The 19,963-nt window shown below is 43.4% G+C and overlaps 1 protein-coding gene across 4 annotated transcripts in view; it reads right to left on the minus strand.

The window, feature by feature from the left end:
- Positions 1–19,963, minus strand: part of LOC134572063 (very long chain fatty acid elongase 4-like) — a 596,371-nt gene that overhangs the window by 263,813 nt on the left and 312,595 nt on the right. The gene's annotated exons all lie outside the window — the stretch shown is intronic.

Consider the following 19,963-nt stretch of genomic DNA (forward strand, 5'->3'; position numbering starts at 1 on the left):
CGTCCCATTGTCTTGATGATGTGCGGGGGTATGTGATTAGCAGATGCTGTAGATGCTGCCCCAATTCGAAAAGAATGACCTGAGTAATGACTAGGGTTTAAGCCGAGTCTGGTCAATAGTAGACGTACATAAAGCATAAACTTTGTTGTAGTCAGAACGTTACCATGCAGTTCGAGCAAAGGTTGTAAAGGTTGTTTGTGGAGTGAGTGAAGATAAGTGTCAAAAACTTGTACAGGGCACCATTAGTTATGAGTAGGGTACAAGGGGATGGTAATAGTATGACCTCTGGTGCTGGTTTTTGATTGTTTTAACATTAGTAGGTAATGGTCGTTATGTTTCCCCAAGTCCATAGTTCTTAGGTAGTCAGGGGGTTGTAATGGTCTTAGTCGTGAATTTGTTGGGTCGGAGGAAGCCATAAAAGGCTAAATATATAGCTGTCTTTATTACCATATTCGTCCTGGGCTCAAAAGGAGAGGAATCTAACAAATTGACTAGTGCATGGAATAGGTTGTTGTCTATGGGTAGGCGTTTTGAGGGGACATGTGCGTCCAATTTTTTAATGCCTTTCAGTACTGTCTTGATTTGATATGAGGACAGGAAACCCGTAGCGTTGGGTTGTTGGATAAGCATGTGATGTTGAATTCCAGTAAGGTATAGTTTTATCGTGTTAAATGATAGTTTAAGGTTAATGTGGCAAAAGGAAGTGAACATGTTGTGGATGTGGAAATCAGTGATGAATTTCTTGAATATGTGAAATGCTCTATCGTAAGTGTTCCTAGTGTTTACAGAAAGTGCCAGGTGAGAAATGTGACGTGCGTGATCTAACAAAGCTTTTAATCCATTATCATGTCTTTGAAAAGTGGGGCTGGAGTTGCCAGTCTGGAGGCGGTGGGTAGTGTCGTGAAGAATTCCTGAAAACGAAATTGAGACAAGTGATCAGCACTGATGTTTGTGCACCCTGAAACGTGAATACATGTGATAAAGAATTGACAGGTGGCTGCTACCCATGTGAGTCGTCTTAAGAGTCTCATAATTACAAGTGATGCTGAGTGATGCAAGTAGCCATATTATCAGAATAGCACCTAACCGTGTGACCGGACCAATGTGGTCCCCAGGTAATGGCTGCCGCCAAGATGGGGTACAATTCGAATAAAGCTGAGGTCTCTGTGAATTTTGGGAGTGATTTGACCTCGGTTGGCCATGGCCCACAAAGCCATCTGTCTCCCCAGATGGCTGCAAATCCTGTGTTTGCTGCTGCGTCTGTCCATAGTGTAGGTGAAGTGTCAGAGTGAGGGGGTATAAACATGGCTCTCCCGTTCCAAGAAGTGAGAAAAATTCCCCACATACGTAAATCGGAGGTTGCGTGGTCGTCTAATGTAATACTTGACGTGTCTGAGGTAAATTTTGGAAATAGGGATAGTAAGTGTGAAATAAAAGATCTGCCCTGGGGAATGATTCTCATTGCAAAGTTGAGCGATCCCAGCAATGATTGTAGTTCTTTTTTTGTGCAACAACCTTGCCGTAGGTAGTGTTCAATGCTTGCCAGGATACGCTCAATTTTTTCATGAGGGAGGCTAGCTTGCATGTGTACGGTGTCCAGTTGTATTCCCAAAAATTGCATCTGGGTGTCGGGCCCCAAAGTCTTGAGTGGGGAGACTGGGATAGTGAGTGATTCAAATAACGCCAACATGTGTTTTAAACTCGTTGGTGGAAGTGTGTTGTTCTCAATCGTGAGGAAATCATCTAATTTACACACATTTAGTAACAACGAACATAAAGCTTCTGCAAAAGTGGCAAAAATACGCGGGCTGCTTTTGGAGCCAAAAGTGAGATGGGTGAAGAAATAATATAACCCTTCCCATTTAATGCCGTGAAGGTGCCAAAGTGTAGGGTGCATGGGAAGCAATTAGAAGGCATTCACTACATCCGTTTTACTTAACCATGCCCCTGTGCCTGCTTTAATGATAGCACCAATGGCATGGTCGATAGTGGCATAATGCAGTGAAAACTCTTCTGAAGGTATGAGGGAATTTAGACTAGGGACTGTGGAGGAATGTGGTGCAGATACATCAATAATCAGCCTAGGTTTAAGTGAGTTTTTCCCCGTGACAATCCCAATGGGATTGGTTCTCCAAGAAGTGAAGGGTGGTGAAAGGAAAGGACCCAGCAAGAACCCTTGGTTCACCTCGGTCATGATGAGTTTATGTACCAGCTGTGGGTCATCTAGTGTGGATAGTAGGTTGTCACATTCCAGTGTGCCTGTAGGTAAATGTATCAACCCTGTGTGAAAGCCCTCCGACAGTCCTGTTATGAGATAGTCACTGAAATGTCGTGATGGGTGTAGATGTAGCAAATCGGTGAATAAGCTGAGGTTCACGCACGTGAGATAGGGTTTAGGGAAAGCTTTATTTGGGCACATTGTCCTGGAATGGGCCCTAAAACAGTGTGAACATACATGCATCAATCTGCAAGAGCTAAAACCACAATTGCCTGCATTAAAATTATTACACACTTGGGATTTGCTTAAAAAACCAATATCCCTTCCCAGTTTATCTTTCAAACCTTTAGTAGGTCTTTGGAGGTTTGTAGCTGATTGGTTTTGCTCGACCTCGGCCGTAGTCGGGCAGAAATTAGTGCTGTGTGTTGCTGATGAGCATACTGCACAAGTTGGGGGTCAGAGGCCTGCAAAGTGCCTGCAGAATAGCTCAGTGTCCAACTTATTCCAATTTATGTTTAAATTGAATTGAGCCAGAGCTGCAGCCACCTTTGCAGAGAAGGAACGGTGGTAATCGTAAAACGAAGTACCACCGTATTTGTGCCCCAGATCCACCATCTTGTGCATGTAAGCATCTAGCTCTGCTCTTTTCCCGGGGTAAACAGTGCAGTATACATCTCTATAAATTCCAAACCCTAATACAAATTCGGGGATGGTCAGTTTTTTGTTCAGCCAAGGGTCTCTAGCCTTTAGTACAACCGAAATGTCCCCATATGCAAAGGTCCTGTTCTCTAGGACATCCTGGGAGGCAATGAGCAATGAAGCTAGATTAACGTCCTTGCCCTCCAGAATGTCCTTTTTAAGGTGAGCTGGGACCATATGCGAGGGATCAATAGACTCTATAATCGCCGTAGCTGCCAGGGTATTACCGGGCAAGGTATTAGTGAGAGGATGAGTGGTGACTGTCGTGTTTGTAGTGGACTGACTAGCACCACCGGCCTCCAATTTGTCCAGCCTGTCGCTTATTGTGCCAATGGATGCCATAAGGGATGTCATCATAGCATGAAAAGCTGGTACTTGGGTCCCGCTAGGGCCTTCCCCTGCCTCGGAGTTGTCAGTGGTAGCGTTCAGTAGCCTAAACAACTCTGACTTCCTAGCCGTAGCAGGGAAAGGGATGCAGCGTCTTCTGAGTTCTGCTGTGAGACGTGGTATGGTCCATGATCTAAGGGATGCAGGGCTATTCACATCTGTACCAGGGCCAGGGGTGGCTGGCCTAGCGGGTGTGCTAGGTAGTGATAGTTCCTCAGGGATATCAGGAGTTAATGACATAACTGAAATTATAAAATTATATAATCAGTCGTATGTAATGGGTTTGTGAGTGGGTACTGGTGGGCTAGCTAGATACCAAGGGGTGAAACAATTAAGCTTTTTGAGCATGACAGATGAGTCCCTGCTATTTGCCAAGCGGCTTGAGAGGCACTATCTATGCGTGGGCCCGAGGGGAAGTTTGAGGCCACCGAACGTTGTGGCGGGGTGTTGGCCTCTCGGTGTCAATTAAAGCATAAGAAAGAATGGGAGTGACAGGTGAGGCCCTCTCTTTGCATTGTTGCGAGGCGGCTAGCTATGATTTGGCCCGAGGGGCGTAGTACCTCCGAGTATGAGGATGGGGATGTTGGCCTCGCGGGACCACTAGCCTATGGATTAAGATCAGAATAGTTTACCTAATTGGGCCACATAACCTAGGACCAGTACCCCTTAAAGCATAGGAAGTAATGGGTTCTGGCGTAGTACCTGATATGTGAGTCAGACCAGGCTCTCAATGAAGAGTGACTGTGATAGTATCGAGTAGTTGACCTGTGGGCATGCTGATATATAAATTTCTGAATATAAGGTAGTGGTTTGGCCAGATCGTGGGCCCTAAAACCAGAACCTACCCGACACTCTGCAGAGGGGATTTAACCGAGAGAAAGTGACGGCTTCCTTGCTTGTAAAAGCTACCGTCCGATGAATGGTAACCTAGAAGAGTAAATTACACATTTAACTAATTTAATATGTTTTGTTGGCCTTTACTTGAATCATATTTAAATTTCAACCAACCTAGAAAGAAATACAATGGATACAGATGTCAGAATTCACAAATCCTAGTAAGACTCCCTGGTAAGGAAAACCTGTGGGAAAATGCCAGGGAAAATCAGGACACCAATATAGGTTTGAACATTTATATACATTTGTAGAATTTATGAGTGCCTGTAATATCGTTTGTGACCAGTAGGGGCGAAATTCCCCTGGAGAACTGTTTTGAACATCGTGTTATTTCGTGAGTAGTTGCGCGAACTAGATGGAGTATAGATACATACGAATGGATACATTTAATTGTAATTTGAAACGAAAAGAAATTGCTATGTGTATAACCGAATGCTGCCGTTCGTTAGTTTTAAGTGAAATGAACATTTGCGAGTGGCTAGGGGAATTTAGCCGAGCGTCGTGCTGTATTCGAACGACAGTACCGAACGCGGTTTGAAACGAATGGGGCTCCGCCGTGTAAAGCCGGGAAGTTTGCAGCGGTTGCTTTACGGCGGGCCTAACTTACGTTTTTTCCAGCGGCAAGTAATGAACGAGCTGTGTGGGCGCCGGCGGCGATAAGGAGAGCCAGGAGAGCACCGGACCACTCAGGAGAGCACTGGACCAGGAGACCACGAGGAACAGGTAAGAAAAAATCCAAGATGGCGGTCTGAACCGGAAGTAAACGTTTCAGACTCGCCAGACCATTAACGGTAAGGTGGGAGTGGATTGGCAGTCCTTTATAGGGAAACCAAGCCCCTCCCACAACTACAGGCCAAGCCTTCAAATATATATATATATACATGAAGGCACACAGCAGGGCCGGCGCTCGGATAGGGGCCCACTGGGCATTTTCTCAGCCATCGCAGCCCACCGGGCATTTGCCCGGTATGCCCGATGGCCAGTCTGGGCCTGCATCCCAGAACCCTGTTTCACTCTGTTCCAGGCTGCCAAATGTCAATTCTGGATATAAAGTAAGTTGGAACTTGTGTTATAACTCTGCTTAGAGGGGGGCGCATAGAGCATTAGTTTAAGAAAAGATAGGGTTGGAGTAACCCATTAACCATACAATAGGACTGCAAAGGGTACATTTGTTATGCTGCTGTTTAGGTGTTTGTTTACTTTTTACTTAGTAGGTTAATAATCAAAATTGAGAATAATAATAACAGCTGCTACAAAACAAATTAGATCCTTACATTGTGTGAGTGCAATTTCCATTTCTTCATCATAGTATCAAGGCAATGTGATTGGCTGAGTTTGCTCTATTTAGAAGCTGAACAAGTTCACTGCTTTATACCCTCGACATGTTCACTTATTTAGGAATTTTCTAAACTAAAATATTCACCGTTACTCCACTAGGGAACATTTTAATTCTCCCCATTTCTGGTTATTTTCTTAAGATTGCGCATCTCACACACACATCATGCATTTCTTTTAAAATCTCATGTGTTTTATTGTAAAAGATTTCAGATAATATTAAAGTAAACATACAAAGATGCAGAAAATGAGAATTCTATTTAAATTCACCATATTGTGTGCTGACCGTTTTATCTGTTTGTAACAGGGACAGAAGACACCTTCACCCTGGACTCTCGGGATATTCTCCAGATCGGCTGAGAGTGATTACGAATGGCTTCAGACATTGCTCCAATCTGAGGGGTTCAGAGGTCAGGCTCCAGACATTCAGTCCTTTTATATTTCAAACAATGGAAAGTTACAGTTTATGGAAGATGTTTCAGAGTGCAAGTTTGGAATATTGTATCACACTAAGAACAGAGGGAGAATCAATCTCACAGACGTGACGGACTCTCTGTATGATGAAGAACTGAAATTTATGTCAGATAATCTTGGTAAGAAAGTCACAGTATAAATATAAATCGAATTATAAAAATATGTACAAATAATGAAGGCTGACATTATGTATCTCTGTGTTCTGTGCAGGGAAGGACAATGTCCTGGTGGTGATCGATGACCTGGAAGATAGCAGCCCCGAGGAAAGGAGCAGGATCCTGCAGAACCAGCCAAGTATTGGAAGATATTCTAGTGGTCTTTTCCTCATAGCAGAGAAGGGGAAAGAATATGAGAAAAACAAGGAACAACCTGAGACGGAAACCCCTAATCCCTTAATAAGTGAGTCAACCTCACTATGACCAGTGACCTCTACTCTACTGTGCTCCCAAACGGTCCATCTCTCTAGGATTGGTCCTGGATTCGCCTGGAGCTGAATAAAACACAAATGAGGCTAATGACAAGTTGAATTTCCGTTTTATTGTCATAGTAGTTATGTGTAACATAAAGAAAGCCTTCTGCTGGTCTACACACCCTCTGGACTCTCCCTCCTGCGTGATTGCTATGTCTTATATACAGCAGGAATCCCAGCCGTCATGCACAGTACAGACTGAGTACTGGAGAGCCATGAACACATAAAAAAGACAGTTCGATAAAAGGAGAGTGTCACTCTAGAGACAGCAGCCTGACTCATAATAAATGTAACAGAAAAAAATGAATATTTATATTGTGACTGTTTGGGCATAGATCAAAGTATGGACTTGCTGCTTCCACTCCCATAGCCTCTCAGATTATGTGGTCCTCTCCAGGATGAGTTTATTGTATTTATCTCCTATTTACAAAGCCTGCTTAGTTTGTGAAACCCTACAGACATGTTCTTCATTCACCCTGTTTGTGAGCTAGATTTGAGACCATCTCTGGATATACTGGCTTTGGAAATGGACAAAGTGAAGTTCCTATTTGTTATTGTGTTTTTATGTAAGACTGATGCTTGGTAGCTCGACTATACCTATAATATCTCTACTGGGGAACACCAACTTATAGACCCCAACACTTCTAACCATATACTGACGTCTTGGAAAGTGACTTACATGGGTTTTTAAATTACTGATTGTTATCATTTTTGAAACATTGAGATTGACCCTGCCAATCTATGGGAACCTGGTTTTGCTGCTACATATCACCTGTCCGGATATTAAACTGAGTGATATTACGTTTCCTGTATTGTGTGTCCACATGAGAACGCCATTGTATGATGGTCAATGGTTTCCTTTTTAGTGTATAATAGTGATTGGAGTCATTGCTTTTTGCCCAAGTTTATTGAATGAAAATATTATTCATATTGTGATGTCTTAACAAATATGGTGTACAGAAAATATGGTGTACATTCAAAAATGTCACTTCGAATGCAAAAGAAAACAGATATAAAACAAATCAATTAATTAGAGATTTTCATCAATTGCTATAAAAGTGTGTAAATGTTTTGGTGACACTTTGATAAAGCTGGCCCAGTATTTGGAAGGCTCTCTATGCAGGAGAGGTGTAGAATACAGTCTTGTTCCATGACATGGAGAGTAGTTTTGAATGTAAGGGGCATCGCTCTTGTTACAAGAGACAGTATTAACTCATTAGTGAAAGTAATGATACTACATTTTACAAACACAACAATATAATGCACGTTAGACCTTTGAGATACAAAATTCTCCGCCATTTAGGAGTTAAAGTGATAATTGTTGGGAATTCAAATTTAAGGCCAAAGTAGCCAAACTGGAAGCATAGTTAGCTTGGAGAATTGTTCTAGTTCAGCTACTCTGGCCTTAAATGTGGAAATCACTTTGAATGTACTCTGAATTCCTGACAATTCTCACCTTAGTAAATAACTCTGCACTGTGTGGTGTCTAATGAATAGACCCAACACAATATTACAGCTCTTAAGGTGTACAAAAAGCAGAAGTAAGCTTTACTAACCAACTAACTTTACTAACTACACTGTGCATTGTTAGAAACTCGCCAGGCAACTGCAAAATGTAACCAAAAATAACCAGAATGGAGACCTTCTCTAACCCAGCCAGTGTGATATTAAAGGGTTACTCCAACAATCACCTCGGTTTAGGAAATGGCATTTGACGCATTTGGAACCCCAAATATAAAAACCCTTACAAGACATTTATTAAATGCTGCAGAGTCCCTTGTATCAGAATTGTGGAAATAACAAGTTACCCCAACCCTCCAGCAGTGGCAATCCAGGGTGGACACAATATCTGAAGTAAAATCCCTAAATGTAATTACATTGTACATGCTCCAATCAGTATCTCGTCATGGAGATACATTGAATCAATGCATGTCTCCTTGTTTGGAGTTTAGGCAGTTTGTGTTGATGACCTTAGAACTGGAAGAAGACCTGACCCGGCAGCAACAGCACAGAGGGACGGGAAGCCTGTACATTTATAGGAAAACTAACCCCTCCCACAACTCCAGGCTCCGCCCACAGGCTCAGCACACACACTCACACACTATGTGTAGGTGCACTTAAATGGAAAATATAAACTTATGGTAGAATTAAAACATAGTATGTATGCCAACAAGGATTTGGTCACAAACACATCTAACCTTAGATAAGCCTTGGTCCTTAAAGGGACATGCATCACTTGACCTTTATTTTTATTTATTTTTAACCAGCAAGGAAACAAATATACAAACCAAGATAAAGCAAGAAACATTTTTTAAATGTATGTAATAAATATTAACAGACATACTGTAAACTTGGTCAAATCGCATCGTTATCATTATTGTAAAACGCCACCAAATTCCATAGCGCTGTACAATAGGTGGACTAACAGATATTTAATTGCAGACATATCCTCCCTCACTCTATGGGGGTCAATATGACTGTTGTAAAAAAAGCAACCCGGGCCCCACACATGAGAGGCGGGTAGGGGCCCTAAATGACAATAAGGGGGAGGGGACCTATTGTCCTCCCCTCCGGCTCCCACCCATGAGTGGCGTGTGGGGACCGTAAATGAAAATGGGGGATCTATTGTCTTCCCTTGGGCGACGGGTAGGGGCTGAGTGTAAAAATACCCCCCCCACAAGTAACTAGGGGTCCCCAAGACCCTAGTCACCCCCACCCAAATAAAATAAAATAGAGCCCTACCTGGGGTTGGACGTGATTCGTAATTCGTAACCTAACATTTTTGGAACTTTTTTCCATTGTGGTGGATCTGGCATTATGGCGTGAGGATCTGCGGAATCGGGTGGTGGTTTTTCACACGGACAATATGAGTGTGGTCCATGTGATTGATCATCATCTGCATCTCCTCCAGTTCTGTCTCTCTTGCGAGATCTTGCGAGATCTAATGCTGTTAAGCTTACGGTTTAATGTGTGGATGCAGCCTCGACATGTCCCTGGGGAATTGAATGTAGTGGCTGACTCTCTTTCTCCATTTTAGTGCGACCGTTTTCATGAGTCAACTCCGGGAGCGGATTGAGAGGGTCTTCTCTGCCCTTCGTACTTATGGAACCTAGTTTTGGAGGCTTGATGTCCTTGGTGTCAGACTCGTTGTCTGCCTCTACGTGGAAGGCTTACAGGTCGGTATGGGTAGGTTGGTTGTCATTCGTGGATGTGTCGGTTTGGCTGTTGTCTGAGGCACCCCGGTTTGAGGTTACGTTGAAATATTTGAATAGGTTACTGGAGAATGGTCACTCTTGTGCAACGGCGGAACGAGCATTGTCTGCTCTATCATTCCTGATTTACTTTTTGGGATGGCGAGACATTACAGAGGAGGTTTGCTTGCAACAGGTCTTGCGTGGTTGGAGGAGTCGGAGGCATCCGGACTGTCGAAGGCCAATTTCCGTGGATTTGCTGTGGCAGTTGATGGCAGTGTTGACTAGTGTGTGCAGTTCTGATAGCGAGAGTCTGTTGTTCCAGGTGGCATTCATCTCCTGTTTTTTCAGAGCTTTACGGGTGGGGGAGCTCGTAGCCCCCAATCACGTTCGGTTTCCCCGCTGTTGTTATCGGGTGTGCGTTGGTTGGATAGTTTTGTGGACTTACATATTTGCAGGTCGAAGACGGATCAGACCGGTAGAGGCATGTGGCTCTGGGTACTAGAGGTGAGTTTTGTCCTGTTATTTTATCGTTATACTGCAGTTAGGCCGTCGTCGGTCTCGCTATTGGTACACGCAGATGGGCCCCCTCTTACTTGTTTCCAGTTCACGTCGGTGCTGGGGAAAGCATTGGTGTCTTGTGGGCGAGATCCTATGGGTTTCTCTCCTCATTCCTTTAGAATTGGGGCTGTGACGCAAGCTAGCGTCTTGGGTTTCGGCTGTGCAGCGTTTAGGTAGATGGTCATCCAGGAGATATTAGCTGTATGTCCGGCCTCCTTTGTTGTAATTTGTTTCAGGGTGTGCTCCCCGTTATGTGTGGATATTAGGACACTCATTTATCTATTGGGCAGCTCGACGGGCAGAGTCACACTCCTATGGATGGAACCTGGGGATTCTAGTGGATTTAGCGAGGGTTCGCTGGAGGGGTATTCGGGGGTTGTCCTGAAGCAGATTTTCCTGGAGTGCGTTGCCTTTAGCAGGTTGCCTGTCAGGAACTGTCACCATCCTTATCCATGCAGGGGGTAATGATTTAGGTAGGTTTAGGACTGTGGATTTAGTGCACTCTGTCAAGCATGACCTGGCATGGCGTCTTGCGTTGTTTTCTGAGTGTACTTTGATATGGTCCAAGATTGTTCCCTGTCCATGCTGGCAGAGCTTGCCGTATGCCAAGGGTTTGTAAAGGAGCAGACGTAAGTTCACCGTTACCATTTCTCGGTTTGTGTGTCGACTTGGTGGTGTGTTGGTACGGCACGTGGAGCTGGAGGGGGACAATCGCAACTTGATGATGGCGGACAGAGTGCACCTTAATCAAATTGGTTTAGGTATTTTTAATGTGGGTCTCCAAGCAGGAATAGAACATGCGCTGTCTGCGGGGGGGGGGGGGGGGCGTGATGCCGGAAAATGGGGATGAGGGCCAGCATCACGGTGGCGGAGTTCCTGGCCAGCGTAAGTAATTTACGAGACAAGGCTTTGGGGAGTCGCAGCCTGCAAGGGCTAATGGCAGAAGGCAGGCTGTACGAACTCTGGAAATACACGGTTTATCTGTCTGTTGGGTAGTCACCAGGCTTTAAATACTAATGGCCCAATAGATATTCGTACTGCCCTCAAATTAAAGAAAAATAAAATATTATCTCACTATGGAAGCTCCCAGATTAAAACTATTCTTGATTTGGCTAGCAACCTTAGTGAGACTAATAATACTCTAAAGAGTAATCATGGCCCGTCTTTTAAGGGTGCTCTATTGAATGCCCGCTCAGCAATTAAGAACGCTGAGGCCATTAATATTGTAATTAAGGATAACAACCTTGATTTTTTGTTTTTAACAGAAACATGGTTTTCACCCTCAACCCCACCGCGTCTTGATGAATTGGCCCCCCCTGGATATCACATACTTATGTGTAATCGGGCCACAAGAAGAGGCGGGGGGATTGCGATTATCTTTAAAGAACACCTTAAAATCAGGGAAATTGAGATGGAGGTGACATCCTTCACCACATTTGAATATCTCTCTCTCCTTTGGCAGCGCACTGAGAGGGAAACGGCAGGTCTTGCTCTTATTTATCATCCGCCTAATACTAGTACATCCGTCTTTATGGAGGAGATATCCGAACTGTTAACTACTATAAGTCTGAAGTTTACCTCCTCCATCATTTTGGGAGACTTTAACTTATGGGCTGATTCTCCTATGGACTCTCATGCCCAGAGTTTATTACTCTATGCTAAAACCATAGGGTATAACCAAGCAGTATCCGGCCCTACACATAGAACCGGACACACACTAGATTGGATTTTCCACAATGGGTTGATTTCTTCGACTGCTACTCCTCAACCCACGGCCTGGAGTGATCATAATTTGATCAAGTTTGAGGCAGTAGGTGTTGAAATGAAGAAAATCCCCCACATCCCAAAAAGAAATAATATCTGCTCATGGTCTCGAGATATTTCTAAAGTCACCGGACCTCTTCTTAGCACAACTTTTTCCAGCAAAATGGACCCCATTAAATTTCATGATTCCCACACAGTAGAAGAGAAAATCTTACTGTTTAATTCAGTGATTGTAGAATCAATAGAACTTCTAGCCCCCATGAAAAAAACTTGTCTAGTAAGACAAGTAAATAAAAACCCTCCCTGGTTTAATCAGGCGACCAGGGAGATGAAATGGCGATGTCGAGCAGCTGAAAAACGGTGGAGAAAAGATTACAATGACGATCTTAAATTGGAATATTTAAAATCCTTAAAATTATATAAATCTAGTATTAAAAATGCGAAAAAACTATATTTCACAGATAAGATTACAAAAGCGAAAAACTCAGCGGCAGAGCTTTTTCGCACAACAAACCTCCTAGCAAATCCTAACTGTTCGCTTCCCCAAGAAGAAACATCTCAAAAGTTTTGCGAATCCCTCTCTCACTTTTTTAAACAAAAAATTGATCTAATTAGGAGCAACATAGTGGTGGAACCTGATACAGAAACTTTTACACCCTATGATGGCTCGATGTTCTCGAATTTTAAACCCGTTAGTACACCCGAGATTTTGATCATCCTCAAGTCTCTCAGGGCATCGTCCTCATCGCTGGATCCCTGCACTGCTCAGCTGGTGAAGGATGCCGCTGATGTTTTGGCCCCCTATATTGCAGACATTGTTAGTATGTCATTTGCCACCGGAGTTGTTCCTGGCATTCTGAAGCAGGCTGTGGTTATCCCTCTGCTGAAGACTCCAACTGTGCCACGCTCCGAGTTGAGCAACAATCGACCTATTTCCACCTTGCCTTTTTTGGCCAAGATCATCGAGAGAGCGGCGGTATGGCAGATTCAGCCTCACCTGGAATCTAATCACATTCTGGATGACTTCCAATCGGGATTTCGACCTGGTAGAGGGACAGAGACTGCCCTGGTTAAAGTCCACGACGATCTCCTGTGGGCCTTGGACAGAGGGGAGGAAATTGCCCTGGTACTCCTGGATTTATCGGCGGCCTTCGATACCATCGATCATGATAGATTGATAGAGAGGCTACTTACTGTGGCTGGTGTGGATGATAGGGTGCTGGCTTGGGTGACCTCGTTTCTCCACGACAGGGTTCAAAGGGTAAAATTGGGAACATTTTACTCCTCTAACATCGCCCTGACGTGTGGAGTCCCCCAGGGTTCGGCTTTATCTCCAATCCTGTTTAACATCTATATGAGGCCACTGACCCATATCATCCGCCGCCACATGCTTCCCTATCATATCTATGCCGACGATACCCAGTTGTACTTTTGCCTGGCCAAGAAAAAGGAGGATCAAATCAATCTTTCTTCCTGCCTACAGGATATCCAGTCGTGGATGGGAGCCAATTATTTAAAACTCAATGGCTCCAAAACTGAATGCATCATCTTCAGTAACCAGGAGGTGAATAGTATCTTTCCCTCATGGCCGGACTCGTTTTCTCCATCTCCGAGTCCTGCCACCAAGGTCAGAGATCTGGGAGTCATTTTCGACTCTAGGTTGACACTGAAGCCCCAGATCAATCAGGTGGTAAGCTCTTGCCACTACCACCTGAAGCTTCTGAGGTCTATTTTTAGATTTACGAAGAAACGAATGATGAATAGGGTAGATCCAATAATTCACATAGCTATATGCAAACCATTGAAAAAGACCCCATTCATTGCCTACCTCAAAGCTGCAAAGTAGGGGGTAACCCAGAGAAAATACACAGAAAAGGAGACCCTTGAAACAAGGGGATCCTGAGAAGCAACTTTGGACACGGAAAAGGCACTTGAATGCCCGGTAACAGGAAAGAGAGAGAGAGTAATAGGAGAATGAACAGGTGAGAGATAATGAATCATAACCTGTACCCCCAACTTGCTTGATATATCATACTAGTACAAAATAATAGTAAAACTAGATGAATAGCCCCGCACGAGGGCTATAGAGGAGTAACAAACAAGAGAACCCCCAAAAATATCTCTCCAATAGCTGCCTAGTATAATATGTGGATACAACCACCTTAACTAGGGCAAACACACTAAATGCCTGCTACCGTTGGCAAACCGAAAAGTCACCTAATAAAAAACTATAAAGTGCTACCTAAAGGTGTGAGACAAACATAAGAAAAATAAAGTAAAGGAAACGCTCGACGCGCGTTTCAGCGTGTATGCACGCCGTCGTCAGGAGCTAGTCAAACACTGTGTGCTCCCAGGCTTCTTAAATATCCGACGTATCATGACCAGATGGCTTGCAGCTGATCGAGGCAAATTGAAGGTGTCATTCTGTCCCACCTCCTATGCCGCATCATAGCCGAGTAGTGCCTATGCATTGGTGGAAGTGTGGGTCAATCATAAGGTGATCCCACAGCGGATCCGCCTATCCTCATTGCTGCACACACTCGGCGGCGGTCATAGGTTCAACAGCATGTCCGTCAAATGTGGGCGGACAAGGGGGAGGGGATGCAGTAACTAGCAATCCAATCGCCATGAATCCTTCAATGCTGGGCTGTCCAGCTAAGTGGGAGTGTGAAGCTCCGTCAAAGAGGCGGGGCTTCATGTCAATCACTCAAATCTGGTAAAAGGGGATTATTCACTAAACTAGCACATCGCACATACACCGATTATGGTGCTTAACGAGGGCTAATAGATAAATAAACAAACCACTTATGAGTGCCCACGATGGAAGATCATATTACGACATCTAACCCAAGCTTAAAGGTGAAATGAATGCTGCAAGACCAACTTTATAACTCCACTATCTTAGAAGGTTATGCTAATGCATAACATGGGTTAATACATCAAACCCATATGCTGCAAAGAGCTACAAAGAAAGACAGAGAGAGGGGCCATTAGTTAAACTGCGTTAAATGACAGTCCCTCAATTAAAGGGATAGTACTATTAAGTCAGATAAAGAGCTAGTGATTACACACAATGTTGTTCCAAAGAACAGATGACAAAAAACAAAAAAACTTTATTATTTACATATATACACCATTGCGCAGTCAGCAATTTAAGGATTTAAAAATAGTTCTAAGAGGGTGACTAGCCTATTAATCGTGGATGTTATAGTACCCTTTAAACTATAAAAATGGAGTAAATGAGAACCCCTCATTGAGTCCTTTAGGGGAGAGTGTTTTTAATTTGTAAATCCAATAGGACTCCCTTTGTCTCAATTTGCGGTCCCAGTCACCTTTACGTTGGGGCTGGGGTATAAGTTCTATGCCCATAAAACGTAATCTGCTGGATGAATTAGCATGATATATCTTCAAATGTCTGGAGATAGGGGTTTCCAGTCTCCTTCTGACAGAGTTCACATGTTCCCTAATGCGGAATTTAAAGGGGCGGAAGGTCTTCCCCACGTACTTAATTCCACATGAACACGTCAGAAGGTAGATGACCCCCTCCGTACGACAGTTGAAGAAAGATTGTACATGATGGACTTCGTGATTGGAACTATCTGAAAACATCTTAGTGTCTTTGGGTATAAATTGGCAGGCACTACAGTGTCCGCAACCATACGTGCCTTTAGGAAGATATGGTTTGGCTAAATTGCCAATTGGTCCAAAATGGCTAGGTACCAATAAATCCCTAAGGTTTTTCCCCCTCCGAGCTGTAACTGACGGAAAGGGGGAGATCACTGATTTTAGTTGTTCGTCTGCCGTCAGGATTGGCCAATATCTGCCAAGGATCGACAGCATGGTATGCCAACCTGCATCAAAAGTTCCGATGCAACGGATTTGGTGACTAATAATTGGATTGTTGTCTTTAAGAAGGTCACTTCTTTCGGACTTTAAGGCCCTTGAGTAAGCCCTTTTTAATACCCTGTTGGGGTACCCTTTATCTTTGAATGATTTTCTTAAGTTGGCTGCTTTGATTTTAAAATCATCCACCGTAGAACAGTTCCTGCGTAAACGCAGGTACTGTCCAGTCGGTATGCCAGCCTTTGAAGGGTAGGGATGATGACTCTGCCAGTTCAAAAAACTGTTTGTGGCAGTCTTTTTACGGAACAGGGTAGTGGATATGTATTCATCCTGCAGGGACAATGTAATGTCCAAAAAATTTAAATGTTTACCCCCAATTTCACTAGTGAAATGTAGATTTAAGTCATTATCGTTAAGCAGTTGTACGAACTTGTTAAAGTCTTCTGTAGACCCCAGCCACACTACCAGCACGTCGTCAATGTAGCGTTTCCAACAATATACCAGAGTCATATATTGGGTCAGACGAACATCTATTGACAGTCTGTGCTCCCAGGTGCCCAGGTATAAATTGGCATAAGATGGAGCACAAGATGTGCCCATAGCTGTGCCAACGATTTGATGGTAGATGGTCCCATTGAACAAAAATATGTTTTTGGTAAGTACAAAATTCAAAATAGCACATACAAAATCAATATATTCTTGAGCAAATTTGGACTGTTGTTGTAAAATAAGTCTCAAGTTCTTAATACCCAAGTTATGTGGGATGGAGCTGTAGAGAGCCTCCACGTCCAGACTGCATAGTACTGCATCTTTGGGTACTACGAGACTCTCCACAGTTTGAAGCATCTGTTTGGTGTCCCTTACGTACGAAGGAAGTGCTAAAACAAAGGGACTCATTACTTTATCAAGATAGATACTCATATTTTGAGTTAAGTTTCCTGTACCAGAGACTATTGGTCGTCCCGTAGGGTTTGTCATGGATTTATGGATTTTTGGCAAACTATAAAAAGTTGATATCTTTGGAACAACATTGTGTGTAATCACTAGCTCTTTATCTGACTTAATAGTACTATCCCTTTAATTGAGGGACTGTCATTTAACGCAGTTTAACTAATGGCCCCTCTCTCTGTCTTTCTTTGTAGCTCTTTGCAGCATATGGGTTTGATGTATTAACCCATGTTATGCATTAGCATAACCTTCTAAGATAGTGGAGTTATAAAGTTGGTCTTGCAGCATTCATTTCACCTTTAAGCTTGGGTTAGATGTCGTAATATGATCTTCCATCGTGGGCACTCATAAGTGGTTTGTTTATTTATCTATTAGCCCTCGTTAAGCACCATAATCGGTGTATGTGCGATGTGCTAGTTTAGTGAATAATCCCCTTTTACCAGATTTGAGTGATTGACATGAAGCCCCGCCTCTTTGACGGAGCTTCACACTCCCACTTAGCTGGACAGCCCAGCATTGAAGGATTCATGGCGATTGGATTGCTAGTTACTGCATCCCCTCCCCCTTGTCCGCCCACATTTGACGGACATGCTGTTGAACCTATGACCGCCGCCGAGTGTGTGCAGCAATGAGGATAGGCGGATCCGCTGTGGGATCACCTTATGATTGACCCACACTTTCACCAATGCATAGGCACTACTCGGCTATGATGCGGCATAGGAGGTGGGACAGAATGACACCTTCAATTTGCCTCGATCAGCTGCAAGCCATCTGGTCATGATACGTCGGATATTTAAGAAGCCTGGGAGCACACAGTGTTTGACTAGCTCCTGACGACGGCGTGCATACACGCTGAAACGCGCGTCGAGCGTTTCCTTTACTTTATTTTTCTTATGTTTGTCTCACACCTTTAGGTAGCACTTTATAGTTTTTTATTAGGTGACTTTTCGGTTTGCCAACGGTAGCAGGCATTTAGTGTGTTTGCCCTAGTTAAGGTGGTTGTATCCACATATTATACTAGGCAGCTATTGGAGAGATATTTTTGGGGGTTCTCTTGTTTGTTACTCCTCTATAGCCCTCGTGCGGGGCTATTCATCTAGTTTTACTATTATTTTGTACTAGTATGATATATCAAGCAAGTTGGGGGTACAGGTTATGATTCATTATCTCTCACCTGTTCATTCTCCTATTACTCTCTCTCTCTTTCCTGTTACCGGGCATTCAAGTGCCTTTTCCGTGTCCAAAGTTGCTTCTCAGGATCCCCTTGTTTCAAGGGTCTCCTTTTCTGTCTATTTTTAGATTTATTGCCCCCTCCGATCAAATCTCGGTGGTCAACGCCATCATCGGTAGCCGATTGGACTACTGCAATGTCCTGTACCTTGGACTGCCTCAGAACATCATACACAAGCTACAGTTGATACAGAACGCAGCTGCAAGGCTACTTACGGGTGTGGCCCGCAATGACCATATCACTCCATCTTTAAAAGCCCTGCACTGGCTGCCCGTTCGTGAACGGGTTCTGTTTAAAAATGGTTGTTTGGTATATAAGGCAATCCACGGTATGGGACCAGACTATCTGAAGGATAAATTCACACGCTATGCTCCCAGTCGATCCTTGAGATCGGCTGATTTAGCCTTATTGAAGATTCCAAATTTTAAAAAGAAAAAGTGCGGAGGGAGGACGAGTGATGTTCAGGGAGCGCAATTTTGGAACTCCCTGCCTCTGACATTAAGACTTGAGAATGATCTATTGAAGTTCCGCCGGAGCTTAAAAACAGTTTTATTTGCTCAGGCATACGGGATGACATGAAATTTTTAACCTGGTTCAAATGCATGTGATTATAATGCTGTTGTGTGCTGGATATTGTTTTGCTTGTTTTTGATTGCTGGTATGCGCATCGAGACCCTATGGGTAATAAGACTGCGTTTCTTAAGAATTTTTAATAAATAAATAAACAGCTGACAGGTGGTGGTAATGCTGGCTGTGTTTAAAAAAGTTGAATCAATAAAGCTGTGGCCATTGCCCTTATCCAATACTCAGGTGTCATGTCATTATTGGGGGTAACGGGTAGGTTATCTTGTCAACAGTCATGATATAGAACTCGGAGGGATAACACATAGAGTGATGGTATTAGATGCACAGGATAGTAATGTAAGGAAAGCCATCTTAGCCGTAACCCCGGAGCCTACTAGTTATGTGTTTACCCTACTGTTATTACATATTATTGCTTTTACTTCAATCTCTTCCTCATAAATTTCTGATACCTCCTGCCGCTAACTGGGAGACGTTACCTGTACTCATTGAGGGAGCTTGTAGGGACCTGGCTGGTTAGCAGATTGACTCCGGACCATCCCTGAGATTCTTATAGGATGATCACATGCTACATGGAGAACTGACATTAGATTCTTCTATAGAATCCCAGTATTTTTTTTTTTTACTTTTTACTGCATCGTACTTAAATGAGCTGAACAAACTTTGAGTACAAGTCTTTTTTTAAACATGTTTTCCGATGCACTGAGAACAGTGGAGACTTACTGATAAGTATAACTAATTGAGTGCACCCCCAACTTGGTTTTGTTTTATATTTTATTTAAACTGCTTTTGATATGTTGCAGTTTCAGTGTGTGTTTTGCAGTTCACATATTACTTATATATAGGAAAATCTTGTTTTCACTTATTTTGGTGCATTAAATTGGCAAAAAAAAAATTCTCACCTTTTAATGTGTCCCTCGGAGCACTGCTTAGTGGGTCTGTCTGTAGCTGCAGGTAGACTCATCCCACTCTGAGGAGATTCTCCCATCAGGAGCCTCTAATTGTGATGTTTGGGGACTGATCTTATCCTATAATTTCCTGTCCAGGAGGGATTATGGGATAACAATAGTTTTACTTATCACTCAGGATGATTGGAAGAGTTCTTTAATTTGATAGAAGCCATACTGTCAATTTACACAGAGCCTGGTTCACTAAACAGGCAGTGTTTTACTATTAGACTGCGTGGTCCAACGCTTGGCCCTCTCCTGGGATAAAGCCTTCCCTATTGTACGTGTGACTTGTGCACAATAAACGCATGATATGGACAGAACTGACACTGGTAGCCCCTGGTAGCTAAGTGGGCAGACTGAGTGACATCCCTGGTGGGTTTTCTTGTAGAGGTTGTGATTATACCTGCGCAATAACCC

Source organism: Pelobates fuscus, chromosome 8 (assembly GCF_036172605.1).
Source record: "Pelobates fuscus isolate aPelFus1 chromosome 8, aPelFus1.pri, whole genome shotgun sequence".
Classification (NCBI taxonomy): domain Eukaryota; kingdom Metazoa; phylum Chordata; class Amphibia; order Anura; family Pelobatidae; genus Pelobates; species Pelobates fuscus.